We start from the raw sequence: 15,771 nt of genomic DNA on the forward strand, positions 1-15,771 counted from the left end.
AAAAATCACCTTAGAAAAGTGGCAGCATAATTATTTTATTTTTACACAGAAATAGGTAGGTCTGTTACTAAAATCAATTGACTTTAGCACCCCTTATTGCATTATATACCAATAGTGTGAATCCAAATGAAATCCAAACACTTTTTGTGTTGTTTTTGCAAAGCTGAAATGCCTATAACTCTTAATATCTTAATATATCGTCAATACAAACTTTCCTTTTTGTATCTTCTTTTTTAAGCCCCTGTTTAATCCCAGACAAATGGGGCTCTCAGTATGGCTCCATGTGTGAATGTTTGAATTTGACCCATTTTCAATAATCCAAAACCAAATGTGGGTCATTTTGATATGAAGTTAGTTTATCTTGTCCAACAAAACAATGATCTGATGAACAAATAGAATGTTGAAACTAGAAATATACCTTTATATTTACAAGTATTAACATAAAAACCATAATGTCAAAATATCGATTTTAAAGAGTCCAAAAATCTACTACTAAAAATACAATTACACAATATATAAAAAATTTTTTTTTTAAAAAGTGGCCTAGCAGTTAACCCACATCCTCCAAATACATTGAGCTCTAGCGCTCATGTGGGAGACACAGGTTCGAATCCACCCAGCATCCCCTATTCCAGGGCTATTCAACTGGTGGCCCACAGGCCAAATCCAGCCCTTTTGATTTGGTTGTCAGTTGTCTTAGGGGCTGTTAACACCGAACACATGTTGTGTCTGTTCACGCAGTTTTTCATTTGTTTTCCTATGTAAACCTATGCTAGACGGATGTTGCGCCATGTCTCAATATTTTTACAGTGTCTCGTGCAGGAGTAACTGCTTTTTTAGACTCTTTCCATAGGTTGTGCCACAAATGATTATTATCCATCATTTTAACTGAATGGGAAGATTAAAGAACTAAAATCATGTACGTCTAATAAGCTTGAGTTCGAGACATGTCTCTGCAGAACAGAAATGGGCTTTTCCCAATCAGTGGGTGTTTTCAAACCATTGAGATTCCCTACTTTTATTGGACAGTTTGAAATGCCCATCCTGGTTTGGAAACGCCCACTGATTAGTACACTGAGATTCCCTACTTTCATTGGATAGTTTAGAAACTCATCCCAGTTTGAAAATGCCCACTGATTTGAAAATAAAAAACTTTACTGTTCCACAGAGACCAATACTTGGTGAGTTCAGAGAAACCAAAAAGTTCTGTTCATTAATTTGGTTGAACATAAAAAAGTTCATTAAAGGAAACATTTGATTTTAAAAGTTTAAATGATTGAATGTATAACAAACTTAGATTTGGTAAACGTCTGATGCAACTTCACCAACAAACAGGTGCATGCAAGAACAATTTTCTCCATTTATAAAATTAGTCTTAATTTTTCACTATGTTATGGTTATCTGTTGTTGTTTTGTTTTTCAGAATTTCCTACTGGAAAATTTTTCTCATGATAAAAAATTAAAGCTATAAACTCAGCTGTTTTATTTATATATTGAAAAAATATTATAGGCCTACTATAACATGATATCTGATAGAAGCTTTATGTTAACAAAATATTCTTGACCCACATGCCCCGTAGATTTTTTCAAACTGGCCCACTTGTCAATGAAGTTGAATAGCGCTGCCCCATTCACCTAGTTACCTTCAATAAAATGCCAAAAACTCTCATAAAAACAGGATCTATATGCTCGATAAGAACTGTAAACCCCTCTTAGGCTTTTAACCACAAGCACCTCCCTCTCATCGCCCCAGGGTCTCTATTCAACATGTTCCTAATGATGCCTTCTCTTCCTATTAATTAAATTTTTACTGTGTGGACTTTGTCTCCTCTGTCCCAGTAATTGTGCTCAGGGTCGGAGTTAATCTCTAGAAAATTACCTGCCAGGGACGGACAAGGAGGGAAAAGTCATTATTTCATCTCGTATTATCATTATCCCTAAGACTGGCATGGCCCTGGTCGATGATGGCCTTCCTCACTGTGTGCGTGGCGACACAACCACCATTATGGGAAGCATTTTCTTTAATCACGACTGCACATTTCCAGCTCTGGGATTAGAATATGATTTATGGCTGCCACCAGAAGAAAGGTTACAAACCAGACTGGAAAAATAAAGTTACCTTTCATAATGAGGGAGAGCTGATTTGCAAATGCTAAATATAGTAGTAGGCAAGCGGTCTGCTGTGACTTCATTTTCCACAAATCCAGCCAGAACACTAATCTTAGCATGAATATTTTTCAACATTGTTATGTAGGTAAACAGCTGTGATATGAATGCAAATCAGCAGCAAAACATCAACAGAGCGGAGACTAAGTGATGAGCTGTCTACACAGAACGTATTGTTGCGTTTCAAAAAGCTAAACAGGGCACAACGAAATGGAACAGAAAACAGGTGTTTCCAGACATGTTTTTAAAAGTTGAACTGTTTTAACTTGATACGGCATCTTAGAAATGAGGCACTCATGCACGAGGTGCTGAAAAAACAGCTAGATGCATCGAAACACAAATGTGTCTGTCTAGCATATTTACATAGAAAAATGATTAAAAAAAACGCAGGTGATCATATGGATGTGTTCTGAGTGAACGGCCTCTTACTGTAGGCTGCGGTAGAACATTTTCAGTCTCTATTAAGGTCTAAAAGCATGTTTTAACAATGTTTTTCTTTTCTTTTTTTACATATTATTGTGCAAACTCAGCAATGCAACATAATTAAATGGATTGCATGCAAAACTGTTTGACGGATAAAACAGAGCAGTGGAAAATGTGGTGACAGTCATTCTTCTGTCACTAATTTTTCTTTCTGTGTAATGTAGCAATATGCAGAAAATCTGATTTTCAAGGTCCACTGAATGCTGTTAAAAAATACTGGAACTGAAAACTGCATCTTAACCATGAAAAACATTTCACTAAAGTGAGAAAATTTACGAACAAAACTTTTGTTGTTTTGCGTCTGCAGCAGCAGACAGGTGTGGGCAATGTGAGAAGTGAACAGTAAACATTATTAGAACAGAAGGGTGATACCTGCTCATGTACTGTGATCTGCCAAGAAAATTTGTCAAGATTACACTGCATATTTTATTATTATTGTGAGCTCCAGAGATTTTCAAACCTTCAAATAGAATAATCTAATGAGAAAGTAAACAAAAGTAAAGTTTCTTAGCTTTCACATTCATGATCGTCATGTACTTCATAGGACCTTTTTCTATAAATGTTAATCCCCTATAAACAACACAATGTTCATGAATTATGGCAGATGTGTGTAGAGAATGATTATGAAGACATACAGTATGTACAACATATCTGTGCAAGCAAAAAAGCATCATGAATAACATTTTTGAAATCCTGCAATACATTTTAACTCTAGTCAAGAAGCACGTGCACATCTTTTATTCAGCAAAGGTGGACAAACTCTTGCTGGTTTGAGTATTTCTGTAACTGCTGATCTACTGGGATTTTCACATGCAAAATTCTTTAGAATTTAAAGAGAATGGTGCGAAAAACAAGAAACATCCAGCAAGCGGCAGTTCTGTTGTCAAAAACGGCTTGTTAATGATAGAGGTCAGAGGAGAATAGCCAGACTGGTTTAAGCTACTCATGAATGCTACTCATACTCGAAAAAAATAAATAAATGCTTCTCTCAAAGTCACCAGAATTTAATGCTTTGGTGTGGTTTTTGCAAAAACAATTTCACAGGGAGCATGCCCCTGGACCCGCCTAGATATAAGGTTGTATTGGGCAGATTTCTGTGCATACCCTCAGATGAAATCCTGGCACCCATGGTCCCGATAGCCATTTATTCACCATTGGCTTGAACGGTTCTAGTTGCAAAACCATGCCGTGCCGATCCATGCTGATACGGGCCAGTTGGCGCGGTTACGGTTCTTTTCCCAATGTTGTGCTTGAATGTACATAACAAATACGTCAGTAGAGGTAAATATTGGCCCGAGTGCGCTATGAAGGATGAAAACGTTTTTAGGACTGCTTTTTCACCTGGTTCTTACTCTGCTAAACCACAGTAAAGACACGTCCCATGTTGCAAAAAGGACAGAAAAAAGCGAGAGGTTTACCTTCATTTGCTAAAGGGTTGTGCATACCACCAGACACAAACACACAGAAAGGTAAAAGTTCCCAGACCAACTAATAAGCGCATTTACTGAAAAAAATTATATACTGCAATACTATGAAATATTATATACATTTTAATGAGCTAGATATCATTATCCACCTCCCTGATGAAAAAGTCGAGTAGAAAAATAATGTACCATACTTGTTAAACTATCATCATAAAATCATGACGATACACCAAACATACATTATTTTTAATAAAATTGTATTAACCTCACCATAGCGAACTTTGCCAGCTACCTAGAAACCAGTGAATTTCATGTACTAAAGCAAGTCCACCAGCACTGTTGAGCACGGTTAGCTAACCATGTCGAGAACGGTTTGTAATCATGCCGTGCTGAACCATGCTCAAATGGAAATGCTACTGGAACTGTTCCTTACCGTGCTCAGAACCGATGGTGGAAAAGCAGCTTATGGGTCAGTGAGAGGGTGGAAAATGGTCTTGTATAACCTACAATATAAGCTAATTATAAGTGGACGTCAGTAGAAAAACATAACAGGATAAATGTAGTATAGGACATGATCCCTTCAAAGCTGAAGTGAGTCTCTCTGCTGATTACCACGTCAGCTTGTCTCTCCCTTTCTTAAAAAAAAATAATTGAGGTTACAGTGAGGCACTTACAAAGGAAGTGAATAGGACCTATTTTTCTAGGGTTTAAAGGCAGAAATGTCAACCTAATAATTTTATAAAACCACTTACATTAATTCTGCTGTTAAACTTGTGTATTATTTGAGCTGTGAAGTTGTTTAAATCATTTTTTTACAGTCATTTTAGAGTTTTAGGGTTTGATGTCATATCAACAAAGTTGTAAAATTGGCTATAACTTTACACAGAAGAGGTAAGCGATTTTATCACAGTAAAATCATGTTAACACGCATATTGTTTATCTTGTGTCTATACTTTTGAAACAGTGAGTATGGACCCTTTTTACACATCCGCATTTGGGAAGCGGAAGTCGTCATAGTTGGATAAATTTGAATGGCGGTGAATGGGAGACCACAGCAAATTAAATTTTTGCTTACCTGTTTGCTCCAACAGCAAACAGCTTTGCAAAAGAAGATAAAAATATAGAGCTCTGGATAACAGCAGTAAGAAGAGAGAAACAGGCAAAATTTTCTGTCACTCTCTCAGCAGCTGTGTTAGAAGCCTTATTGCAGCTATGATAACTGATTTTTTTTAACTTATTCTAGGGTAATATAATACAATGTACAATGCTGTAAATTTACACTAAATATTTTTTTAAATTGGAAATATAAAAAAGTTTGCTACATTTACGTTGTTAAAGAAGGCGGAAACGCGTCATAACAGGTCTGTGAAAAGGGTCCATTTTAACGTTCAAAAATTGCCCCGATTAACTTCCACTGTTATTGCCTCACTGTAACCCAGAGTTTTGCTTTTTTTTTTTTTTTTTTTAAGGAAAGGAGGGGCAAGTCAAAATGTATTTTTGTGGTTATTAATATTATGCCACAAATGCTGCTGATTGAGCTTACTTGTACTGAACCAAGAATATTCATTTAAAGGTAAGCAGAATGTTTCTAAAAACGTGAAAACTTCCTGAAACCCTAATTTGCCAAATTTTTAATCAGTGATCACAATCAGAAAATTGTTTTTATGACTTCTAACTAAGTATTACCAAGGTTGCACCAAGATTCTTCTATCATTGTGAGAACTTTTAACGATTACTAATAACGTCTTTAGGAAGTTCCATTAACGTTAATAGCATTTGTTCCTAAACTTTACATAGCCTGTAAGTCAGGCTACTGTTGGATATCTATCTGTCAATCAATTTTCAATCAAGATTCCTTACAAATAAATATTACAAGCCAAGTTATTGTAGGATAAAGTCATACAGCAAGAGCTACTATAACATTCATAGCTGCTTTTGCTGACTTTAAAACTAAATTCATGCTTAAAATTGCTGGACTGTAGTTATGAAGGCGTGTCTGTATGTGTCCTCGCTTCCTTTGTTCTGTCTGCTCAAACACAAAACCTCCTCAGTGACTTCCTCCATTTCAAATTTCGTGAGCTGCTGGTGTTGAACAGAGGGAATGAGAACCTCTGTGATCAAATGGATTTACATGGACAATCCTTGCACAGTTACAGCTTGTACAGTTTCTCTCCGACAACTTTGAGTCTTGGGAACTCGCCAGCTTATGGAAGCTCATACACACGCTGTCCAAGATTAACTGTCATGTTGCGTGAAAGCTTCACTTTGCCTGCCACATTCATTTTAGCCTAAATTACAGCAGCTGGAAATCTGATATGCACACTGTGTTTAAAAGGAAAATATACGAATAAAGGACAAGAAACAAATCAATGCAACTACAGCTACTTTAATATATATGGGGTTGATTTTTATTAAACTAACAGATTTCAGTCTTTTATTCTTTAAGTTACAGTATGTGAAGGTTCTATTAAACTTAATATACTTTTAAACTTAAAGTTGTCATGCAAACTTTGTTACCATGCCGTCATCATTTATTTGTGCTAATTTTCATATTCCTTTTATTTATAGATTTTATTGTTTTACACTTGTCCCACACTTTCAATATTTTCAATCAAGTCTATCATAGAATATTACTTTTAAAAACTGATAATATAAAACAAATAGTTAAATAGTCATAAACCATTTCAATATTCAAGATAAAATTATTGAAGTAATGCTGAACTCAAATTGCTATATTGTCACAAAACGTTTGAAAAAATTTCGACAGTTTCTAAGCTTTGGCATCATTTTAGTCATGACCAACAATTTTGCAACTAATAAAGTTTTATCAAAAGTTAGTGTACTTGGTTACCCAGAAGAAAATGTTGTCAGTGAGAAAGCATGCTTAAAATGAAATATGAGATATTATCTATGAAGAAAATAAATAAAGCACACTTTAAATTATGTGAGGACGTTTCAGAAAAATGATCAAAATGTTAGAACTCTCCCATGATACATGTACACAGTTAGACATTGATAATGGATGAATTAATTAAAATAGTCAGAGTGTGAAAAGTTTGTTTATTTTCTAAAAGCCCACAAGGCCAAAAGTGCCCACTGAAACATCCATCTATAAGGATTAAATCCTGGCTGCAAATCATTTCAAATCATACAAGCAGGAAGCGGCCCAATTTCTCAGGTGTCCACAAGGATTAATCTATAAAACCGTGGTATTTAAATAATTATCATGTCCTTGAGAATCTTAGCATCGACATTGAGAGCATTTCTATTGATTATGCAGAACGTTATATTGCGAGACAGGGTTACGAAGTGCGTTCAGGGCTGTGTACGAGTCAGTTCTCTAGGGAGGTACATGATCCGGACATAGGAGAATTGAACCCAATGAAATCCACTAGTCCGTCCCTGATCAGCATTTCTAATGAATGTAACATGAGGATTCTCAAGAGCTCTTTGGGCTGCGGGAATTATCACTGCTGACATAGTAGAACACTGCACTGGATTTTAATGGTGACTGGGGCATTATTTTCAATTATAATCTGCCAGTCATATTCAGTGGCTTTATTATGGGTCAGGACAAGCAAGCAGGAATAACAAGTTAGAGTAAAAGAGAAAGTTCAAGAGAAAGTGTTTAAGAGCCTAACCTCACCCAGGAAATGGCAACATAGTCTCGTTCATCATAATTCGTTCAAATACTACGAGGTGGTGAAGTCAGAGGCCTACCAGTTTGTACGACTTCATTTGTATGAAAACGTATGACTTATACATCAACCAATCACATATGCTTTACGAAGACGCATTCGGAACCCGGAAGTTTTCTTCCGTATTACACATCTGAGGCCTGTACCATGGAGGTTGCTGAACGAACTTAGGGTTTCAGGATTGGTTTCAGGTTGACAAATTCAAACCAATCCAATCAGGTTTAATTGGTATCATGATGCAGCTCATCAACTTTCTCTGTCAACTCAGGCTTCGATCCTGACTTTAAGATTAGATTACGCGCTCGTGCGCATGAATGTGTGACGTATGAAGCACACAACCAATTGTGTGAGAGAACGTTATTCACTTCTCGCGAGAGACTCAGAGAAATTTACCTCTCTGCTTAAAACTGATAATGAAAATAATAATTTAAATTGATTTAAACTGTGCACAAGACATTTTATATTTCTTCTAATTGAAAACTTTATGTATCATTCAAAACTATTACAAATAAATATAGGCTACTATTGATTACAAAACTAATATAGAGTATAAAGATGTTTATTTTCCTTTTTTTTATCAAAAAGTGGAATAAGCTACTTTGTAAATATATATGGAATAATAGGAAACCTTAAAATGTCTTAAAATTCTTAAGTTGTCAAAAAGGCTTGGAGGACTAGAATTCCCAAATTTAATAAATTATTATAAAGCTGCCCAAATTCAACCTATATTGATTTGGATGAACAAAGAATCTAAAGTGAAATGGAGGAAGATGGAAATTTATCAAATGGGGAAGCTATTAGTATATCCCTGTTAAAGCAACACATTTAAATTAATAGATATTATTTGTATTAATAGTAAAAAAAGAAATATAGTAAAATTAAGAAAGATATAGTTAATTTACAAGAAATTGCTAAAGATCCTGATTTCATGCCAAATAGATTAGATAATACATTTAAGTTTTGGGCAGATAGAGGTCTGAAAAGATATCACCAACTGTTCACTGATAAAGGAATGGACACCTTTTCAAACCTAGCAACAAAGTATGAGCTTCCCAATTCACATTTATTTAATTATTTACAGGTAAGAAGATATTTATTAACAGAAGTTAAAGTAAAAGAAATAAAAAAAGGAAATGCATCCATTGATAAATTAAATAATTGATACATACAACTAATAAAATGAGAGGAATTTTAAATAGTGTACTTGAAAGAGATATACAGGACACTCTGAATAAAGTTATATGTAGGTTGGAGGATGAATCCCAGCAAGACTGGAAAGAAATATCATAATACATTCCATACTACTCAATCCAGTGTTTGGAGGGAATATGCTTGGAAGATAAAAATGCGATTTTTTATAACACCTGTTATTCAAAGTAAATACAACAGCATGGTAAAAGGGGATTCTTGGAGAAATTCTGGTGGAAAAAATGCTAATTACAGTCAAATTCTATGTGAGTGCTCTAAATTGACAACTTATTGGAATGAAGTGATTAGACAGGTTAATTTAATATTTAACTGCACAATAGAAATACATCCAGAAAACCTTATTTTGGCTAAAATGCCACTGTCCTTAAGAAATAAAACTGAACTAAATATATTTAGGGTAATCAGAATAGCAGCTTTGAAACAGATTACAAAAAATTGGCTTAAACCAGAACGCCCACAATTTCAAAGATGGAGAGAAACGATTTTGGAAATATACCAAATAACATTTATAATTAATAATACAAGTCTGGAATGTGAACATAAATGGGATTTTCTTAAAAATATTATAAATTAATTTAGATATATTGTTTCCTTCAGATTCTAGAACAAAATGAGATAAAATATGAGGTATGATGTCCTATCTCATTTAATATAAAAAAACAAATTAAAAAAAGGAGGTGATGCCTTAACTTTCTTTCCACTTTATTTAAAATAAAATATAACGTATATAATTATACATGTTATTTATCAAATATGTTGTGAATGGTTATTTGATATGGTTATTCAAAATGACATCGTGTTTATGTACAATTTGTACATTGTCTTTAGTAAAAAAAAAAATAAAAAGCATAAAAAAAGGCTACTACTGATTAATTAAAAAGTGAGCACTTGGAATACTGTATGCAAAAAAAAGATATGCAATAATAAGATGTATTTGTTCTTTTATAAAAGACATATTTTGTGTACTGCTTATTGCTTACATTATTATAACTTCAGTTAAAATACTGTATGTTCATCTTGAGTCCATGAAAGAAATAAGAGGTTTGGGTGGCATTCACCCCTTTCCATAGCAATCTTGAACTTTTAATATTTTAAAAACTATTATTTTTTGCAAGTATCACATTAATTCATTTTACTGGCTGTTTTATAGATAGCTTAAATATATTATGTTTATATTTTCAAAAATATTTTTTGCTATGGCTAAAGAGGGTAAATGAAAAGCAATTAAATAAAAGAAAAAAGAAAAAATCTGCTGAAAATCTACATTTAGATTCTCAAATATATAATTTATCATGAAGAGTCGATTTTGTGGATTTTTAAGATGTTATTTGTAAAGTGTACTTTAAGAGACACAGGGGAGTGACTTGATTGTGTCAGTGATGTCATTTTGCTGATTGGTTCAGCATCTGTAAGCGATCTATAATCCAGAACGAAACCTGCTACGAAGCAGGTTAGCCATGTAGCGTAAATTGCTATGGCGATGGTTGTAAAAGCCAACCAACTTTCATAGTACCTAAAACCTGGGGTTGAGGCAAGCTAAACTAAAACTTACCTGGTTAGCCATGAAACCAGCTTCATGGTACAGGCCTCAGGCCTTTCAACATTAATATTATCGTTATGTTTACACTTTGGGTAGGGTAAGGTGTTACACTTTATGGTTAGGTTTAGGAATGGGTTTTGGGTTAGGGATTAAAGTTACGAAAACTCAATTTTGGATTAACACAGAACAAATGCTACATTGGGAACTACAAAGACACGAGGGAAATGTCTCTCATTGGTGGCTGTATAACTTGTACTATTTCGTAAGAAAGAACTCAATTGAGAACTCGAATTGAACTCGAACCAGAATAAACTTGAATTGGTGCGAATTCGCCTCCTCATACTGTGACGAATTCTCATGAGATTGGGTCAAAACAAATGCTTGGCTCCGGCACTTCTGGGTTCTTTTGGCACCGAAGAAAGGAGCTGCTTTCAATGGACGCTTCGCTCAAACTGAGTTAAATTGCCCAGAAAGTGCTGTTTGTGGGGTTCAAGTAATTTCCAAAAGATTATTGGAGATTTGGGCTTCTTTTATATTTCTATCAGGCTCGGCGGATCAGGACAAACTCAAATTTTGATATTTCTAGGCTCACCGTCATTGTTATCGCATTCACTCTAATAAGACCCTTTTACCCAGCAGCTGCTGTTGGTAGATTTGAACTTTTCACAAAGGAATCGCACAACCTCCGATCGCAAGCAGCTGTTATTGATGTCCAAAGCGCATTCGCTGTGACCGATATGAGGTCAAATATAATCTTACAAGGATCCTATACCACCATGTAAGATCTATCGGGATGAGACGGGCCCTGTCTCCACCACTCCAGTGCATAAGCTACTGTTTGTGTAAGAATATGCTAATAAAAATAATGTAATACTTCTTAAATTATGTCTTTGCATTTATTTTGACTGCAGTAATTTGTTCAATCTAAACGGTCTGTTTTAAGTTCAAATTTAATATGTGGACCAACAATTTATGTAGTGAAGATGTATATTGCTTATCTCGTTGTGGTTTTCATTTTTATATGCCACATTTCTCAGGCTTTAGAAATGTGTTAAACGTGTGAGGATGTGTTTTCATCCTGTTATATGTCTGACATAATCATACAGGCATATTGAACCAAGTAAATTCGAGTCTTGACAATAGTTCAGAAATAACCTACGCATATTTCTTCACTGTAAACTATAGATATCCAATTAAAATAACTTTTATTAGCATAAACAAATATTATTACATTATATAATGCATAAAAAATTATTTAAACTGCACCACTGCCTATATCCCGCTCAAAATATGCTGCTCGAAAGAACCCGGAAGCTAGGTTGCCTGTGGTGTGATGTCATGATAATTTTACTTTTGGAGCAGGTTTGAATCCCTTGTATGCAAATTCAAAACATTACTATTAGAACTACAGATCATAAATTATTATATTTTGGTATTTGCAAGGAAGAATATGCTACTAGTAATTATATATATATATATATATATATATATATATATATTATACAAATAATATATCTTCAATATATATACATAAATGTAATATATGTTACAGTACAAACATTTGAACAGTTCAGTTGGTTGGTAAGAATAATTGCTTCATCAACTCATTGTGTAAAGAGAACACACAGTAGCTGTTTTATTAAAAATAGCCAGTCAGTATGCTACTGAAATTGTTGTTTAAACAATTTTGTACGTTTGAATAATTTAAACAACCTCCTTTCTGGTGCCACTGTCCCAACCACTTTTTAATATAAAGTGACACTCATGAAAATAAAAACATTGTTTTCAGAACAATGAATGGTTTTGTAGCATGTCCTGAAAAATCCTGCCTCCCAGGCTGCGCCTGTCATTATCAATTTACAAATTGCAGCTTCATGGCAGATGGCAGTGCTAGAGCATGTCGGCAGGTAAGATGTGGCAAAGTGATGTTAGAAAAGGTGATGATGAGTTTTGTTTCTGATCTCTCCTCAGTGCAAACCACTGCACATGTCACAGTCTCCATTCAACATAAACTTATGTTAACCACCATCTCTCTCAGTAAAAGTCTTTACACACTCATCCGATCAATTGTTACACCATGTAGAAAAGCATCCCAGAAGCTTCTTGTTCTTTTGCTGCCAGAGACATTTAAAGGGATAGCTCATCCAAAAATTCGGTCAATTCCATCATCATTTACTCAAACTAATGTTGCCCAAACCTGTATATATGTCTTTATTCCATGGAAAACAAAGGGAGATGTTAGGAAGAATGTGATAGCCTCAGTCAAATTAATTTGTATTGTACATTTTCCATACATTGAAAGTGAATGGTGACCAGTGTTGCCACCTTGGCCCTGTAAAATTCCTGGACATGTGGTCAATGAATGAAAACATATTGCTGGCCATCATACAAGAAATAAAACATATTGTTTATAATTGTTTACTCCTTGTATGGTATGGAAATTACTGCATATATAGCATATAATTCAAACAACATCAATACACTATTTTAAAATACAGCCTATTTTAAAGGAATAAATCACCCAAAAATGAAAATTTGCTGATAATTTACTCACCCTCAGGCCATCCAAGATGTATCAGAGTTTTTTTCTTCATCAAAACAGAATTTAAGATTTTTAGGATTTCATTTCAAACCTCCTCCTTTAAACGATGCAAGTGAATGTACTCCATTTTTTGATGGTCCAAAATGCATATTTAGGGTGCATCAAAATAATCCACACGACTCCAGTCGACAAATAAAGTTCTTCTGAACCAAAACGATTGATTATTTTTAGAAACAAAACAATACTTATATACTTTTTAACTACAAATGTTCACTTCCATACATCTCTGTGACATGCACTCATGAGAGGGATGATGTAAGCTCGTTGGTAAGGAAGCGTGTCATTGTTTACAAGAGAAACAAAATTCCATCAAATTGAATTGTGTAATTTTTAACAAAATAAAACTATGTAGTCTATTTTGTTTAGTTAAAGATTACTCCTCTTTTTTTTCTACAGGTTTAACATACACCAATCAGCCACAACATTAAAACCACCTGCCTAATATTGTGTAGGTCTCCCTTGTGCTGCCAAAACAGCGCCAACCTGCATCTCAGAATAGCATTCTGAGATGCTATTCTTCTCATCACAATTGTACAGAGCGGTTATCCGAGTTACCATAGAATTTGTCAGTTCGAACCAGTCTGGCCATTCTCCGTTGACCTCTCTCATGAGCAAGGCGTTTCCGTCCACAGAACTGCCACTCACTGGATGTTTTTTTGTTTTTGGCACCATTCTGAGTAAATTCTAGAGACTGTTGTGCATGAAAATTCCAGGAGATCAGCAGTTACAGAAATAATCAAACCAGCCTGTCCGGCACCAACAATCATCCATGCAATTATCTAATCAGCCAATCGTGTGGCAGCAGTGCAGTGCAAAAAATCATGCAGATACGGGTCAGGAGCTTCAGTTAATGTTCACATCAACCATCAGAATGGGGAAAAAGTATGACCTCAATGATTTGGACCATGGCATGATTCTTGGTGCCAGACGGGCTGGTTTGAGTATTTCTATAAAAGAGTATCTCCTGGGATTTTCATGCACAATGGTCTCTAGAATTTACTCTGAATGGTGCCAAAAACAAAAAACATCCAGTGAGCGGCAGTTCTGTGGATGGAAATGCTTTGTTGATGAGAGAGGTCAACAGAGAATGGCCAGACTGGTTCGAACTGACAAAGTATATGGTAACTCAGATAACCCCTCTGTACAACTGTGGTGAGAAGAATATCATCTCAGAGTGCTATTCTGAGATGTGGGTTGGTGCTGGTTTGGTGGCACGAGGGGGACCTACACAATATTTGGCAGGTGGTTTTAATGTTGTGGCTGATCTGTGAATTTACTTATTCTGACCCTAAGCATTTTTCTTGAGTTTATGGTTCACACTGAATATTTAAATGTTTTAAAATGTATAAATATGTATGTAAAAAGTATAAGTTATGTATAAGGTAAAAAACATTCATACATTTAAATCAAAGGAATTCAAATAAATGTACATTCCCTCAAAAAATATTTTCAAGGTTTACAGTACGCATTTCAAGATTTGCACATTTAACTTTTTATACAAAATGTCCAGAGTAATATTTAACAAAATTAAGTAAAAAAAAAAAAGAAATCTTAGATATTTTAAGTTTTACTAATTACATTTTGTTAAGGATAGCCAAATTCAATTTGAGTGAAATTTGTTATTAAATTGAAATGCGTAAATCTTAAAAATAGGCTTCTTTGTTTTTCTTTTCATTATAAACCTAAGAGATCTTACAGTAAAGGGAGAGATTCCTTTTTGGACATGTTTTCCAGAATATAAAGCATTATAATAAGTAGACTGAATTTTAAAGAATTGTTCACAGAAAAGTAAAAAAATCATCCGACCAAACCAGTTCACTAAAATTAATCAGACTTTCTTATGTTTCATATGAGAATGCATTTGATTCTCCTCCTTGCATAGTGTGCTTTTAAACAAGGGTTCATGTGTGTGAACGTGTCTGGAAAATATTGAAATTCCGGATCATTTTGCATCCTGGAATGGAATTTACTTTTTCAAGGACATATGGACAAAAACCTGAACGATCCTGGAAAGTCCTGGACGGTTGGCAACCCAAATGGTGACTGAGGCTAGCATTCTGCCTAATATCTCCTTTTGTGTTCCATGAAATAAATAAATTAATATGGGTTTAGAACAACATGAGGGTGAGTAAATGAAGAAAATATTTTCATTTTTGGGTGAACTATACCTTTAAGGAGTTTCAACACTTATCCACTTTAGACGATAGATAGAGCAAAAGAGGCCAGGTGATGATATTGCAGATATCAGATCCAGATATGTCAGATCCAGTCCAGAGCATTTATTATACTCAACACAAGATAATGTGTGGCACCTTTTTTTTTTTTTTTTAACTCAGCATTTTTAAAATGAGATACACTCACAAATTTCATTGGCACAATTACACGCTCTATAAAATCACATGTAGTCACCAGTTTATTAGGTACAGCTAGAAGGTAACATGTTGGATTAATTTGATTTCTTCAGCATTTTTTTCTATTGAACTCAAGGCATGAATTCAACAAGGAGCTGGAAACATACCTTGCAGAATTTCATGGAGTTCTTGTCCATTTTTCAGCCAAATATTCTTGATTTAAATCTTCTATTTCACCTCATCTCAATAATTTGCTGTTGGAAAGAGACTGAGGGAATGTGTGGGCTTTCAAATTTAA

This window comes from Myxocyprinus asiaticus, chromosome 17 (assembly GCF_019703515.2).
Source record: "Myxocyprinus asiaticus isolate MX2 ecotype Aquarium Trade chromosome 17, UBuf_Myxa_2, whole genome shotgun sequence".
Taxonomy (NCBI): domain Eukaryota; kingdom Metazoa; phylum Chordata; class Actinopteri; order Cypriniformes; family Catostomidae; genus Myxocyprinus; species Myxocyprinus asiaticus.